The sequence below is a fragment of the Tamandua tetradactyla genome, chromosome 25 (genome assembly GCF_023851605.1).
Source record: "Tamandua tetradactyla isolate mTamTet1 chromosome 25, mTamTet1.pri, whole genome shotgun sequence".
Lineage (NCBI taxonomy): Eukaryota > Metazoa > Chordata > Mammalia > Pilosa > Myrmecophagidae > Tamandua > Tamandua tetradactyla.
Window position 1 is genome coordinate 16,516,687 of NC_135351.1, and position 16,512 is coordinate 16,533,198.

The following is a 16,512-nucleotide window of genomic DNA, read 5'->3' on the forward strand; positions in this document are numbered from 1 at the left end:
ACCATGCTGCGAGGTAGCCCAAGCCGCATGCGGGTGTTTCCACAGACAGCCCAGCAGACGTCTAAGGCAAAAGCTTGTACCAAGCACCAGACCAATGAGTGAGTGAGTTTCCAGGATCCTTGCCCTCTGGAGAACCACCCCGATGGTGGATGTGGAACAGAGATGAGCTGTCCCCACCAAGCTGTCCAAATTACAGATCTAAGAGCTAGATATATGATTGCAACAGTTTTAAGCTACGAAATTTTGGGGTGGCTCATTATGCAGCCATAGGGAAGCCAATCAATTGGGTTGCAATGCAAAGTATATTTCTTATTGAGGCTCATTTCAAAAAGTTTGGGAAATACTGAACTGGACCTTCATGGATGAGCACAGATTAAATCTATTCATTCAGTCAGTCATTTACAAATATTTACTGAGCCTGTTACTGTTATTTGTTATTATTTATTCAGTTAGTCTTCCCAGCAACCCTGAAAAGCCTTACCTCCTTACCATTACTATTTGACAAAGAAGAGAACAAGTGAGTCCCCCCAACCCTAAAGTATAGGTGAGTTCTCAGGCCTGCTCAGGACAACAGCAAGGCAAGGGGAAAGGGACAAGCTGAATTGACCTTTTTATGGGGAGATGCAACAGAGCCGGGCTTTTTCCTAGAGTCATTTTTCCATAAAGACAAGCTTTGAGGAACTCATATAACTTGAGCTTAGAATGGACTGTAAAAAAAAAAAAAAAAAAAAACATGTAACTCAAACCCTCCTTTTATAGATGAGGAATTGGATGTGACTTGCCCAAATTTACCAGGACTAATATGTCACTGAGTTGGGACCGAAATCCACATACCCCGATTGGCGGTTGAGCTCACTTTCTATCACACCATACTTCCCCAGCACAAACCAAAAGAATTTTCTTCTAAAAGGAATGGCAACCGTAGTAAGGGGGTTGGGCCATCAGGAATAGACACGGGAAAGGGATCTGCCACGCTGTTCACCATGCTCTCTTTGTTCCTGTTATGGAGATCCCATAGAGATCCACAAATTGTGTGCAGTGGGGAGGACACCAGCAATGAAAGGAAATCAAAGAAGCTCCTGGAGCCCACTCTACTGCCTGATAAGTGGGGCAGCAGGGTGGGGGAAGGAAGGCTCCTTTGCCCCAGAGTCAGGTAGCCCCAGCACAGCCGTGACCCTCCTTACACTCCAGGCCATGCAGTCCAGGGGAGTTTATGAGTCCTGGGAGAACTCCCCCCTCCTGTTCCCATACCAGACTGCACCACCGCCCCCTTCTTCTCCCGGTTCTACAGAACCATTCCTCCCCTGGGGATACCCACCCCCAAGGCTTCTCAAGTTTCACACTTTCCCGGTAACATTTATTGCAGCCTTTCTACATTCCAGTTATCGAGCGAAAACTTGGTAAGTGCTTCATCTCATTTAGTACTCGCAACTGTACTTACACTTGAGGAAACTGAGGCAGAAAGAAAAAGGTTGATATTTTTTGCCTGAGGTCACACAGCTAATAGGTGATTGGGTTAGGACTGAGTCAGAGCCGTTTGATTTTGCATCGCTTGTTTTGAATCACTCTGTACACTCTGAAGAAAAGCAAGTTTGAGAAATGAAACTGAAGTCTTGGGTGCCTGGGAGCGAGGGAGGAGGTGCCAGTGAGGGTTTCGACCGCTCACTCTGCCAGGCTCCATGCTGGGTACTGTAGCGCCATGGTGTCTAATCTTTATCAGTCTAGCAAAGTAAAGGTTACCATTATCCGTTTTGCAGATGAGGAAACCGAGGCTCAGAAATGTTAAGCAATTGTTCCAAAGCCGAAATTCAAACCCAAAAGTCCTGTTCTTTCCACTCTGCCACGCATTTTCTCTCATCATCCATGGAGAGGACAGCTGTACCCTACCCTACCTTGACGAGCTAAACAACTTTCATTTTCTCCGGGCCCGTTCTTTAAAGTCACGTGACCCTGGCCCCTCTCCTGCCTTCTTTTAGGCTGCCACTCCCAAGCCTTCCATCTGACACCTGGGGAAGTGATACAGCCAGGCCCACCTCCAGCCTTACTCAGTCAGAACCTATGTTCAACCAGTCATCCCTCCAGGTAACTGCTATCTTCTCCAGTGAGGCTGTCTCAGTTTGCCAGTGCTGCTAGGACAAATACCACACAACGAGGTGGCTTAACCGGTTTCAGAATCCAGAATTTCAATGAAGGCATCAGCAAGGCCATGCTTTCTCCCCAAAGTCTGTAGCAGGCGGATGCTGGCCCGCTGCAATCCTTGGGGTTCCCAGGCTTGCATCTCTGCTTCTGTCACATGACAATCTCTCTCTCTTTGTGCTCTTCCAGTTTCCACTGATTTCTGGTTTTTGGCTCTTTTCCATAGGAGGCCTCCAGGAACAAGGACTTTTGAAGATCTTATTCACAAATGAGTCCACAACCCGACTCACCTTAACATATTCAAAGATGCTATTTACAAAGGGTTTCACACCCACAGCAACGTGGATCAAGATGAAGAATGTGTCCTTCACTGGTGCACGTAATTCAATCTACCACAAGACCCAAATGTCCTTTTGGACGGACTGCTTGGTGGTCCTTTCTGCATCCATTCTCTTCCCTGTAACACACTCCTCTAAGTAGCATTATGTGACTTGTATTTTAAGCACAAAGCTTTTCACTAATGATGAGAAAAATGCCAAAGCCATAATCCAGCACCTCAATAAAAATGTTAATAGCCACCTACATCTTGTTCCCAGGTCACCACCAAGTGTGAAGTGTCTCCAGCTAAGAACCTCTAATTAAACTCTTTTCCCCAAAGTCCCTCCTCTCTTTTCCCTGGCTTCAAAACCCAAAGCTTGGCAGAAACAGTTTATTGTTCAGAGTCTGGCACTTCTAATGGCATATTTCATGAACAAAGCAACTCTCTCCACCCTAAATATTCCCAAGCACTAATCTGAAGGCCATTTCTCCCAGCAGCATCCTTGCCTCTCAATATAGCTTGAGGAGGAGCGGTGCCTTCACTCCCCAATGCCCTGGTCTCAGCCTGGTCCTCCAGCATGCCAGATGGCCTCCAAGCAGCCAAATGCCAGAGCAGTCAGCTACAGGTGCAACTGCAGCTATCAACCAGGAAACATCACATTCAATGGCCCAATTCCATCCTGGTTAACCGGCATTCCTTTAGAGAAGGCTCTTAGGAAGAAGACAGAAAAGGGAGCTGAGGCGTTACTCCTGTTTCCACGCCAACCAACACTGACACTTCTACTAAAGTGAAATTCGAGGGAAGGTGGGGATCAAAAATTAGCATAACCCTGTCCAGGTCTTCACCTTCTTCTCAACAGAAGGACATACTCCTCAATGGTTTCCCTATGGCCCTGCGCTTGTCAAGTCTTGTGCACATCTCATCAAGCCCCTGTGGTTGACACAGAGGACCCCACGGCCTGAACCCCTTGGGGTCCTCTCCTCCCACCTCAATCAGACTCCAGTGCATCTCCCCACCCCAGACCCTGACCACGTGTCCCACCCAAGCTGGGTCTCCGAAATAAACAAAGCTGCCACTTGCCCCAAACCCACCTCCTCTCCTGTCCTTATGGTCATAATGGGCTCCCTGTAGAGTATCACTGGTCATATATGCGAAGTAATTAGAAACAGTGAAGTCCTGTAACTCCCCAATCATGGTCCATGTCATGAACATGTTGATGATCCAGTTAGCCACAGTCCAGTTAGCACAGGGCTTCTCAACAGTAGCATGACTGACACTTGGAGCCAGATACTTCTCTGTAGTGTGGAGTTATCTTGTACATCGTAGGATGTTTAGCTGTATCCCTGGCCTCTCCCCACAGCTAGGAATTCCCACCCCAAGACCTCTAGAACTGGCCAAAGATCCACTGAAGGGCAAAATCCTCCCCTCCCCTGTTTGAGAGTGGTGGAGAAGTAGCTCAGAGGGCTTCGCAGTGGAAAGTTCCCCAGGGGCTTTTCTGTGCATTGTCTACTCTAATCCATACAGTCTGGCTTCCTCCTGCTCCCTTTCTTCCATGCATCTCTACTGTCTTTACCCAGGACGCCCTTGAGTACCTCTCCACTCCTCCCTAGCCTGCGAGGGCGTCCACGAAGGCCTTGGGAGTCCCTGCAGCCCACCCAGCATTACTGGCTCCAATCCCTAAAGGCACTTATCTGCAGACCATTCATTCAGTAAACATTTTCTGGGCTTTTTTTATACGACCCTTGAATATCAAGAGGAAACAAGCTCAGGCTTGAGACCTGCCAAGTCTGGTGAGCATCAGAGTCACAGACAGAGCATTTTACATCATAGTGGGAACCAGGGCAGAGCGTAGGGGAACGCAGAAGTCAACAGCCCAACTCCTGGCTTAGGAAAAGAAGAGGAAGGAGAAGCTGTCTTAGTTCCCAAGAGCTGCCTTGACAAAGCACCACAAGCTGGTGGCTTAAAACCACGGAAGTGTATTCTCTCACAGTTCTAGGGGCTCAGGCCATGCTCCTGCTGGTCTCTAAGGAAGAATCTGCTCAGTGCCTTCCTCCTGGCTTCTGGTGGTGATTTTCCAGCAGTCCATGGCATTCTCTACCTCAGTCATCACGTGGTGTCCCCCAACCTTTCTGTCTGTGTTCAGATTTCCTCTTTGCATAAGGACCCCTGTCATATTGTATTAGGGCCATGTTACACGAGTATGATCTCACTTTAACCCACCTAATTATACTAGTAAGGATCCTATTTCCAAATAAGGTCACAATCTAAGGTACCAGGAGTTAAGATTCAACATGTCTTTCGGGGGCACAATTTAACCCATAGCAGATGACCCAGCCCAATCTTAGAAGACCCTCAGGAGTCAGCCAGGCACGTGGAGGAGAGGGAAGGAGAGGATGGCAGGAAGCATAGTGGGTTCTGGGCATGGTGGGCTGGAGGCCAGAGCACAGCAGAACCAAAAAGAAATGGCAAGGCAAAATTGGAGAAGCTGGAGGCCTGGAGGATTTGCCACACACTTAGAAGGCATCTGATTGACTCAGACAGGCCCCTGGTGGTGTGGTGGGCACAGGGCTGACTCACACATCTTGCCATCTCCGTTTCCTACTTGGGAGGAGAAGCTCATGAAGAAAACAAGCCACGGAGCTCAAACACAGAAGAGGTGAGAACCCTTGAAGAAGGTGCCTTTGATCTGTAAGATGATGGTTGTGATAGGGGAGCTATAAACCCCTGCTTGCATCACAACGAACTTACTGTGTGATGCCTTCTCATAGCTATTCCTTCTGCCTGGAAGGCTGTGTGCCCCCTGTGCCAGTTTGAATCTGTTGTATACCCCAGTTCTTTAATCCTCATTCAATATAGCTGGATGGAATCTTTTTTTGTTGTTTCCCTGGAAATGTGACCCACCCAATTGTGGGTGGTAACTTTTGATTAGATGGTTTCCCTGGAAATGTGTCTCCACCTATTCAAGGTGGGGCTGCTTACTGGAGTCCGTTAAGCAGGAACTATTTTGAAAAACTTTTACAGTCACCAGAACTGAAAGGGGAGTCAAAAGATAAGACAGCGCCCCAGGAAATCACTGAAGATTCCTGGAGAGAAAGCTAGTAGACGTCACCATGTGCCTTTCCAACACAGAGAGAAACCCTGAACATCATCGGCCTTCTTGAACCAAGGTATCTTTCCCTGGAAGCCTTAATTTGGACATTTTCATAACCTTGCCTAATTTGGACATTTTCACAGCCTTAGAGCTGTAAACTTGCAACTTAATAAATTCTCCTTTTTAGAAGACATTCTGTTTGAGGTACATCGCATTCCAGCAGCTTGCAAACTAACACCCCACCCCCACCCTGCCCAACTCTAGAGTCTTCACCGAACTAACTTCCTACTCATTCTCTCCTCTCAAACAAGACTCACCGCTGCCAAACACTGGTGTACGCCCTAAATGTGCCTTCGCCTCTGACTACCACTGTCAATTAAATAATCCGCTGTGTGTTTCCCACACTAGACTGCAAGCCCCAAAGGAACAGAGCCCAGTCTTGTGCAGGCTGCTACTAAGGGGGTCCACCCCAGTATGGCCATGCAGACTGCTAAGTTCTTAAGATGCTTCTGTACCGGTTGGTAACCAGCCATGGCACCAGACCCACCATATATCTTCTGCAGGATCTAAGCATAATCCAAACTATGCAATGACTTTCATTAAGAAGTCATAAAAAGTACCTCCACTGGGCAAAGTGCAATCCCTGTGTAACTGGCTTGCCTGGGATTCTGTACTCTTGTTTTCTTTGGTTTCTAACCAAGACTTGGAAAAGTTGGGATTTCTTCCTTTTTTAAAACCTAATATTATAAATGCAAAAATGAGGGTAGGGAGGAATGGTGGACAGAGGGATTTAAACATGCATTCAGTTTTGCATGTGTAATTAGAAAAGAACTTTAATGAACACTTTTTTGTCCATGCATAGACTACATCCAGAAGGAGATACCTGATTCAGGGAGTAGTGGCGGCTCCAAGGAGGGATGTGAGGTGACCAGGGGAAGGGGTAGAAGGGGGATTAACATTTGTACCTTTGGATTTTGAACCACATGAATAAATTAAATTTAAAAAAAACACCCAAATAGAACATGCTTTAAAAAATTAAACTTTGGAAAGTACGTAATTAAAATTAAATTTTAAAATAGAAGTAAGATGTGGACATTCTTTTTAAAAAATCTAACACTATAGTAGGAAATAAAATGAAAATAAGTTTTCCCTCATCAACTCCTATTCACTCTGCAAATGAACTGATGTTGAACAGTTTCTTGTATATCCTTCTGGAATATCTATTCTCTAAAAATGATTGACTCAAATGGGGTCATGATGCACATTCTATTTCGCATCTTAATTTCCCATCCACGAATATATCTTGGAGATCTTTCCATATCAGCATAGGCAAATCTAACTCATGGTTTTGCAGGCTGCATGCCATTACATTGCATTCATGTGATATAATTCACTTAACCCACTCCCCTATACCTAGACTCTTAAGTTGCTTCCAGTTATTCAATATCATAAACAATGCTGCCATAAACAGTTGTTAATAGAGCTAAATAAATTCCCAGAAGTGGAACTGTTAAGGGTGAAGAATAGGTGTGATTTTAACATTGATAGCTGTTGCTGAATTGCTGGCAGGTACTTAATCATCCTGTGGCTTTATTTTCTCCATCTGTGAAACAGGAAAATATCGATGGGCTATCATGTTACTCCAGTAAAAGGCTTGGCTAGCCTGAGAAATACAAAGCAGAATAATTGCATGTGACATTCGGTCAAAGGCATTGTGTTCTTGCAAAGCTCCAACCCACAGCTCTGTCTGGGAGCAGCTCACACTAGTGACGCCAGGTGGGTCAGCCCACCGGACTGCATCAGCCTCAGCAGACTTAGGGGAGCAAAGGCTCCCAGTGACCTGTAACCAAGGGTCAGGCCTGGGATATCCAAATAGACCTTGTGGGTTTCTCCTAAAATTGCTTTTGGAGAAAAACAGGGTGTTGTCATGAGTAGAGTATGAGCAAAAGGGGAAGGTTGACCCAGAGGCAGTGGGTCTTGGTGAAGCAGTAATGGAAAGTTAAAAAGGGTCAGCCTTAAAGCCAAGCATTGTTGCTGAATTTCTGCTGCTTTTTTGTTCTTCCAGCTCCATGACTGAATTCCCAGGATGGTATTACAAGCCTCATTGAAAATTTGTCTTTGAAAACTTCCTTCCTCTGATCATGGAAGATGTAGGAACTGGGCTTTAAGAGGACCCTCTCCCCTCGAAAATCCCCTTGCCCTCTTGCCCCCTGCCAAAGCAGGTGCATCCAATAGAATTTTCTGCAGTGATGGAAATGCTTTTTCTGAGCCCTATCCAAAATGGTAGCCACTTTGCCACACATGGCAAACACTTGAAAGGTGGGCAGTACAACTAAGGAACAGAATTTCTAGTTTCAATGAATTTAAATGTAAACAGTCATATGTGACAGGCGGCTAGTGCATTAGACAGAGCCAAACCAGTGGTTTTTAAAGTACAGGTGCCATTTAGTCCAAATCTCTCTCAATCTGCCCATTAAAAAAAAAAACACAAAACTACCACATAACAGACGGATGTGTATTATATAGGTCTAGCAATGAATATACTATGCACCAAAAATGTGATCATTACCTTTGAAGGTAACCGCCAATGTCCAGTTGGTACCTTGCTATATCCCAGGTGAGAACATATTACTAGTGCACTTGAGCCCACGGAAAAAAAAGGTTCCATCATCTTCCCTTCAATAAATATTAAGTTTTCAGTGTAGAAGGCACTGGGGTTAGAGGTAAATGAGATGAAGTGTTAGGGATTGGGAAGAAGAAGGAAAATAATATATACATTGTGGTAGCTGGAGTCAGTTGTCAACTTGGCCAGGTGAAGGCACCTAGTTCTGTTGCTGTGGACATGAGCCAATGGTAAGTGAACCTCATCTGTTGCTAACTGCATCTGCAGTCGGTTAGGAGGCGTGCCTGCTGCAATTAAGGACATTTGACTTAATTGGCTGGTGCTTACAAGAGAGAGCACAACGAAGCAGCTTGGTACTCCTCATCTCAGCACTTGCAGCTCAGCCCAGGCCTTTGGAGGTGCAGAAAGGAATCACCCCGGGGAAAGTTGTTGGAACCCAGAGGCCTGGAGAGAAGGCCAGCAGAGATTACCCTGAGCCTTCCCACATGAGAAAGAACCTCAATGGAAAGTTAGCTGCCTTTCCTTTGAAGAACTAATGAAATAAATCCCCTTTTATTAAAAGCCAATCCGTCTCTGGTGTGTTGCATTCCAGCAGCTAGCAAACTAGAACATACATGTACAAGTATGTGTACATGTATATGTATTGTGTCAGTTTGAAAGTATTATGTACCCCAGAAAAGCCATGTATTGATTCAGATCCAATCTTGTGGAAGCAGCTGTTTTCTTTAATCCTATTTCAATAATGTGAGTTGGGAACTTTTGATTAAATTATCTACATGGAAATGTGATGCACCCAAATGTGGCTGTGAACTTTTGATTAGATGGAGATGTGACTCCACCCATTTCAGGTGGGTCTTGATTAGTTTATTAGAATCCTTTAAAAGCGGTAACATTTTGGAGAAAGTCAGAAATGACAGATCTGACTGAAACTTCAGAGCAGAGCTGACACACAATATGGACATGCGGAGAACAGAGACACAGACGTCTGGAGATGTATGGAGCCCAGCAGACGTCGCCATGAGATGTTAAGCAAGCCAGAACTTGAAGAGAGCCCAGGGAAGCCAAGAGATGAAAGCCAGTCCTGGAGAAGCAAAGTGAGGAACCCCCACAGGGACAGAGGCTGAAAGCAACGGTGTCCAGGAGCAAGGGACCAGCAGATGCCAGCCCCATGACTTCCCAACTGTCAGAGGTGTTCCTGACACATCGGCTTTCCTTGAATTAAGGTATCTTTCCCTGGATGCCTTGGTTTGGACACTTTCATAGGTTAGAACTGTAAACTTGTAACTTATTAAATTCCCTTTTTAAAAGCCATTCCAGTTACAGTATATCACATTCTGGCAGCTTACAAACTAGAACATGTATACAACTTGTGTACCAAACATTCTGTAGGTGCGTTCCTATATGTCATTTCATTTATTCAGCTTAGCAGAGAGACATGTCAGTGCATAATGACAATATGACATGATTAATAGTTTACCACACCAAATACAAAGAGCTCAAGGAGCCGCTAAGAACATGCAGTTGGTTCCTCTCCAAAGCCCTGTTTGATGGATTAACACTATGGACACGGCATCAGGCATCCCCAAGGCCCACAGCTGGAACCGGTTTGTTAAAACCTGTGTACACAGCACTTACCCAGGAACAAGTGAAAGTGCATGTGAATTTCAACCCGGAAGGTAAGAGGGAAACAAAAATGTTGAGGAGCTATGGGTGTAGTTCTCTTTACAAAGAAAATCACTTGCAACCACTCATAGACTTGTAGGACATCTTGTAACCACCCAGTAGTTTCTAAGTCTCATAAAAAATTCAGTGCCATGCATGAAGATAAAACCACACCTTCTAAAAAACAAATAGGAAAATATATATATTTAAATTAAAAAATATGAATGACTTGTCTTTCAACTAATAATACTAATATCTATACGAATGAGCATTTATGAACCTGGCCTTTATATCACCCATACATTTCTCACCTTCATCACCCACCACCCTGCAAAGTGGGTTCTGTTGTCACCATTTTACAGATAAGAAGACTGAGGCTCGGGGGTCAGTACTGACCTAGGATTCTAACCCAGAACTCCTGAAGTCTGAAACCCATGCCCTCCCCGCTGTATTAGATGGCCTCACTCTTTATCGATTTGGGGATGGGCTCCCAGCATTTTGGTGTGTCCTACACAGTGGCAAGCTTCCAACAACACACGAGGACAGGAAAACCCTGTGAACCATAGAATCTGTGTCGGAGCTGGTGCCAGCATAAAGGTATTAGCTGGTAGCATTTGGAGAAGAGAAATATTAGCCCAGATGCAATGTTTTAATTTTTTATAATTAATGTTTATGGAGGTAATATATACGCAGATTAATATTCCATGAGTAGACATATTTTATGTCAGTGAATGAGAACAGAATCACAGAAATGGAGAACAGTTTGTGCTCTTGACCTACCGAGACATTTCAACATCACGCCCGCACTCTGAGTGCCTGAGGATTAACTGTTACAGAAGTTCTAGGTAGAAGATTTGGGATATAGAACCCAAATTTTTCTGGACGCTACCTCTTGTCAAACACCACAATAGATCCTCCCAACCCCTCTCTGCAATCGACAGCAGACATAGAGTATATCTGTTTGTCTGTCTACCTGTCTCTCTCAAACAAATGCAAGAACATTCCTCCAGTGCCTGCCCTCTAATCAACATGAGAAACATCATGCTTGCATTTCAGAAGTTTCCTTCACATGTAGGGAAGCTGAGCTGAGAATGCTAGCTGTCCTTTGCTCTGGGCTAGGCACCTTGCATGCGTTCTCTCCTTTTATCTTCTCAAGAACTGTAGATGTTAGATCATATTACCCCCACTGGATAGATGTGGAAACACAAGCTACTGAGCTATTAAACTTCTCAGGGTCAGCCTAGAGTACAGAGCTTCTCCACCTGATTTTCCACTGGGGGGAGGTAGTCTTGAAAGCACACCAATGCCTGTGCCTGCAGAGACTCTTATATTCTTTCCCTAGGATATAGTCTGGGCATCCAGAGTTGCTGGATGATTCCAATGTGCACCAAGATGGACAATACTACATTAAAGCAAGTAAGGAGCAGAGGTAGGACTTGAACCCAGGTCTCCCTGAGTCCGGAAACTGAAAGCTTAACTGTTTACCAAATACTGCCCTCCATGCAGAAATTAATCACATTAATTAAATGCTAGTGACTGCTGTTGATAACTGTCATGGAAAATCGATGATAGAGCTAATCCTACCATTCTAGGCTGCCCAGAGCTTTCATGAAACCCCTTCAAATTAAGGATTAGCATAAGGTCCTTGTGAAACATCCCATCTGTAATCAGTCAACCTTCTGCTCTCTGCCCCTCACTTCTAGAAAACCAAGAGCTCAGACTTCCTTCCTTCCATTCCAGGACTGGCTTGGTCTCCTGGCAGCAATTTTGCTAACACATGTTTTCAGAAATCAAAACCAGATATGTTTCCCATTAAATCAGAGAACAGCTTTCAATGTAAACAGTACTTCGGTTATTACCCAAACATCCGTAATCCACTTTAAGAAACCTAGAGTCCCTTAAAATGACTTTAAAGTAACTGCTTGTATTGTTATCTTTTAATGTTTCAGCTTTGCCCAAACTTCCCTCCTCTGGTATCTGTGTCTGTCCTGCTAATGATACATCCTCTACAGTTCTTTTCTTCCCTCCTGTTTGTTCCCACATGAAAGAGGGCAACCACTGCAATTATCTGGATATTTCCAATGAACAGGGATACAAAGAGAAGGGTTTGGCCTGCCACACTGATAATTTCAACAGCTGATCTAAAAGTAATCAGATCAATGAGAAGAAGCCATTTCACCATTCACATCTGCCAGGCTTGATATAACTGAGTCAAGTTCGACTTCCCCAGCCCTCCTTTAGAGACTGGAGTGGTTCCCTGCCTCCCATGGCCCTCCACAACGAACACCACAATGTTGTCAGATTCTCCTGGGTTACAAGCATGTTTGACATAAGTTCATAGGGCAAGAAGATGAAAGAGGATGCATCTGCAGCCCAGGACCAATGCCATCCATCGCCGAGTCCAAATGGCTTATCCATCAAAGGCCCTGGGCGTAGAGAATTGGCCAAGCCCATGGTGTCATGGGGGCTCACCCGGCTGAGAAGCCAGGAGGCTGATCCCACCTACCATTTCTCCTTTCAACCAGATCCGACCTTAGGAAGGCGACTGACTACTACTTGGGTCCTAAATTTCCTTACGGATTCCGAGACCCCTCCAGCCCTGAACATCCACGGGAGAAGCACGTGCATCTGCTCTTCTCCCTGCACCTCTCCCACCCACCACCTTGCAGAGCCCTGTGCTTGGACCTGACTTGTTCCTGCACTGGTGGAGGTTTTGGTGAGAAGCTTCCTGGAAAACAACGGATCTGAGATCACTGCAAATGACAGATCCCTAAAACGAAATCAGCATGCAAAACTGGTACTTTCTATCCAACAGGAAAGTGGGAAACACCTGAATATAGAGTCCTCTTCAATTTCACATTTTGTGCAAAGAATTTATGGTTTAATCGTCTCAGCTCCACTATAAAAACCAACCCCCCTTAGGCCCTCTAATAAGTAAATGAAATCTCCCCCAAAAGAAACGATTAATAATTTTAAAAATTCTAGTCCTCCTCTACCAGCACATTTCTAATCAGTAGCGCGGTAAAGTACCAGCTTCTGCACACATTGAAGGGGAACAATTAGAGAAGGGAAAAAAGAAAGTGCAGCATCAGGCTGAGGAGGCAGCTGAACAATGAGAAAAGTGGTTAGCATTCTGGAAAGGCATCAGCTGGCAGGCTTCCAAGCTGCAGATGCTCGGCAATCTTCTCTTCCCGAAGGACCAGGTTTCCTGATGTTCTCTGAGCACCACTTCTCATATCCATATCTGAATAATGAGGCAATGACATGCATCTAAACAAGATCTGGAGGCTGCCCCTGGTCATGATATCTGCACCTGTCCTGAGGCCCTTAATCTAAAGACGCCAAGATCCCATTCCAACCCACCTTTCTTCTAATAGAATAGCCATTGGCTTAAAACTCTTGAGGAAAGTAAGCTCTTGTTTTGCATGTTCCCTGAGCCAAAGGCAAAGAAATCCTGCCCCTTGGCAATGCTTGGCTTCTTTCCTCCTAAAACCTGGATTCTAAAGCAGAGAGGCGCTTCCTACAGCCAAAGAACAGCTGGCCCTGTCTTCCTAACAGGCTTGCTTATGAAAGAAAGGTATTATGTCTCACATGGACGAATCTTGAAAACCATTACGATGAGTGAAATAAACCAGACACAAAGGGACCAATATTGCACGAGTCCGCTTAGATGAAATATTGAGAATAAACAAATTCATAGAGACAGAAAGTAGAATCGAGAGGTTTACGCTGCAACCAGAAATCTTAATTCCGCAGTTTAGCAGATGCACGAAACACAACTGTTTGCAGTGCTAATCTTTCAGAGCACAGCAGTCTCCTACCACACGTGGCCCAGACCTGTCCTGGGGTATGTGGATCAGATGCCCAAGGCTAAGCCTTTTGGGCTGGAGCCACACTGCAGGTGTGATCTCTGCATGGGGCAGCACGCCACGGAGGCAGCCAAATGCAGTGGCCGTGATTAGGAGAGAAGCCCTGGGTGGCAACGGAAAAGGTTGGAGAATGTCTATCTGTTCCACCACAAAAGGGGCAGAGTGACGCTGCCAAGGACAGAAGAAGTGCAAGAGGCTGGGACTTCTCACCTCGTCCACTGTGCTAATAAATCACAGCCCACTCCTAGAATAATGACAAAGCCAAGTCTTGAATTTTAGCACAGCTGCCACTCTGAGGACCGTAACATCATGAAGTGGAATTTATGTCCAATTTTAAAACTCCCAAATGCAGGCCTGTTCACTTGCAATTCCCAGAATTTAAACCCTAAGACCGGAAACTGCCATAGCAGCCCCAGGAGAAGGAGGTTACAGCAGGAAACAGGGAACTGCATTTCTTTTCATCCTGAGGGCCACCTGTGGGGTGACAGCCTGCATCCTACAACGGCCCTGCTCTCTGAACTGGAGGCTGCTGGAGGGTGCAGAGAGGACCGACCTTCTGAAAAAGCTACTCAGACTCAGAGGCTGGGTATGTAGACCCCAGAGACGGTGAAGCCACGAGAAATCTGGGTGATAGCTGAGGGTCCCACAGGGCACCCTTGACACCTGCTATTCCTGGGGGGGGGGGGGGCTTGGTCAAGGGGTGTCAGCGGATGCCCCCTGCAATGGGTGGAGAGTCACTGTGCAGGCAGCACTTCCCCTCCCAACACATCTATGCAGGTGGCAGCCAGTCACAAAACTAATGATCAGCAAGGGAGGCATGGCAAGGAAATGGGGTCCTAAGAAGGAGGGCAAAGGCTGACATGACCCCACTGATCAGTCCTCCTAGTGGTGAAAAGGGATTTTACAGGCTGGAAGCTCTTATTTGGGCCATCCCTACTTTACCAGCTGGCGGCAGCCCCCTGCTTTATTCCCTCTAGATGTTCCTGCCCATCTTCTAGGAGCCCAAAGCAGAGGCACCTTCCAGAATTCTGGCTCATCTGAATTCAAAAGTTCAGAGAAGACTCAGTCTTAGAGATCCAGGGATACCCAAATTGTATGGAATACCAGCTTTTAAAAATACTCTGCAAAAAGAGAATTTTCTGGTCCAATATGTCTGAGAAACACTTCAACAATATCTTGAAGATTCACTGTTGAAACAAAAATGTATGACCTCATGTATAGGTCAAGGAGTGAACTCAGCTCTTAAACTACAAAACTAAGTAAGAGCAAATCCCTGTTAAAGAATCAGGCGTTTTTATGTGTGGTTTTTTTTTTTTTACATTTCCCCTGGTGGAGGGGCGCCGTAAAGAGAAATAAATTTCAACGGACTGCTACGAAAGAGGCTTGTGCAGGTTACTGAGGGACGTGGAGGAGAGAAACTTACCTTAGCCCTGGAGGAGAAGGGGAAAGATGAAAGAAAAAGCTTCCCAGAGGTGAAACCTAAGCTGAGCTTTAAAGGATGTGTAGGAGTTTGCCGATCAAAGTCAGCAGAGAAAACATTCTAGTGAAGAAAGTAAAGGGAACTGAGGCATGAAACAGCACGTATTGGGCTATTACTCGGCAAGCAGGGTAGAATGGTGAAGATGAAGAGGCACAGAGGGCCAAGGAAGGCTTCATCTTGGACTTTATCCTGAGGTGGGGGGAGCCACTGGGAGCATTTAAGCGTGGCGGTGATGGGATCAGAGCTGCATCTGAATTCACTTGGGGTGTACGGGCAAGAACAGAGACAGGAGGCCCAATAGGTGGCTGCCGCGCTAACCCATCCAAAGACTATGGTGAGCCCAAGTGTCCGTCAACAGATGACTGGACAAACAGAATGTAGGACAGCCATACAATGGAATACTATTCAGCCGTTAAAAGAACGAAGTTCTGATACGCGCTACAATGTGGATGAATCTTGAAAAACACTACAATGAGTGAGATAAATCCGACACAAAAGAGCAAATATTGTGAGTCCACTTACATGAAAGATCTAGAACAGACAAATTCATAGAAACAGATTAGAGGTTAACAGATGCTGGGAGGGAGGAGTAATTGGGGAGGTACTGCTCAATGGGTACAGCGTTGCTGTTTGGGGCAGTGAGAAAGTTTTGGTATTGGATGGCGCTGATGGTAGCACAGCATTATAGGTATAATTAATACCACTGAATTGTAAGAGAGCGCCCTGTTCTTAGGAAAAACACACTGAAGACTTTAGGAGTAAAAAGCCATGTCAATTGTATGCAATTTACACTCAAATGGTTAAAAAAAATATTGTGCGTGATTGGGTGTATAGGGAGAGAGTGCAAAAGCAAAAGGGATAAAACGTTAATAGGTGAGTCTGGTTAAGGGTATATGGGTCTTCTTTGCACTATTCTGTCTTGCAACTTTTCTGTAATTTTAAAACTATTTTTGGATAAAACGTTGGGGGAAAAGATGATCCTCAGAGCCTGAACTGGAAGCGCTGTAGGGGTTAAAATCTGGGGTAACTGGTAGAATTGGGGGTAGAAGATGGGAGACATCTAAAGTGACATCCAAATCTCCAATGTGTGAACCTGGGGGGTGGGGGGGCTCAAGGTGCCCTGAATAAAGGCAGGCAAGATAGAAGACCCCATTTGGCATTTCTCCCAGGTGATGGTAGAGCTGCCATCCTCTCTCAGCCAAGAGAGAAACTTCTAGAAGGGCAAGTAGAAGCCGCTCCCCCAGGCATCTGTCCCCCACCCCCTGAAGGCACGTGGCACCCTGATGTCTCTGCACAAAGGGAGCGCTCAACCAAAGCGGCTGGCCGATGGTT

General features: G+C 45.5%; 1 protein-coding gene and 1 long non-coding RNA gene across 4 annotated transcripts in view; one reads left to right on the top strand and one right to left on the bottom strand.

Annotated features, from left to right (window-relative positions):
- Positions 1-2,784, top strand: part of LOC143669092 (uncharacterized) — a 51,994-nt gene extending 49,210 nt beyond the window's left edge. For both annotated transcript variants that reach the window (XR_013168697.1, XR_013168696.1), the window contains one exon: positions 2,363-2,784. This is a non-coding gene — a long non-coding RNA (uncharacterized LOC143669092). The remainder of the gene's footprint in view (positions 1-2,362) is intronic.
- The window catches only part of GFOD1 (Gfo/Idh/MocA-like oxidoreductase domain containing 1), a 135,574-nt gene that overhangs the window by 74,533 nt on the left and 44,529 nt on the right, over positions 1-16,512 (bottom strand). The gene's annotated exons all lie outside the window — the stretch shown is intronic.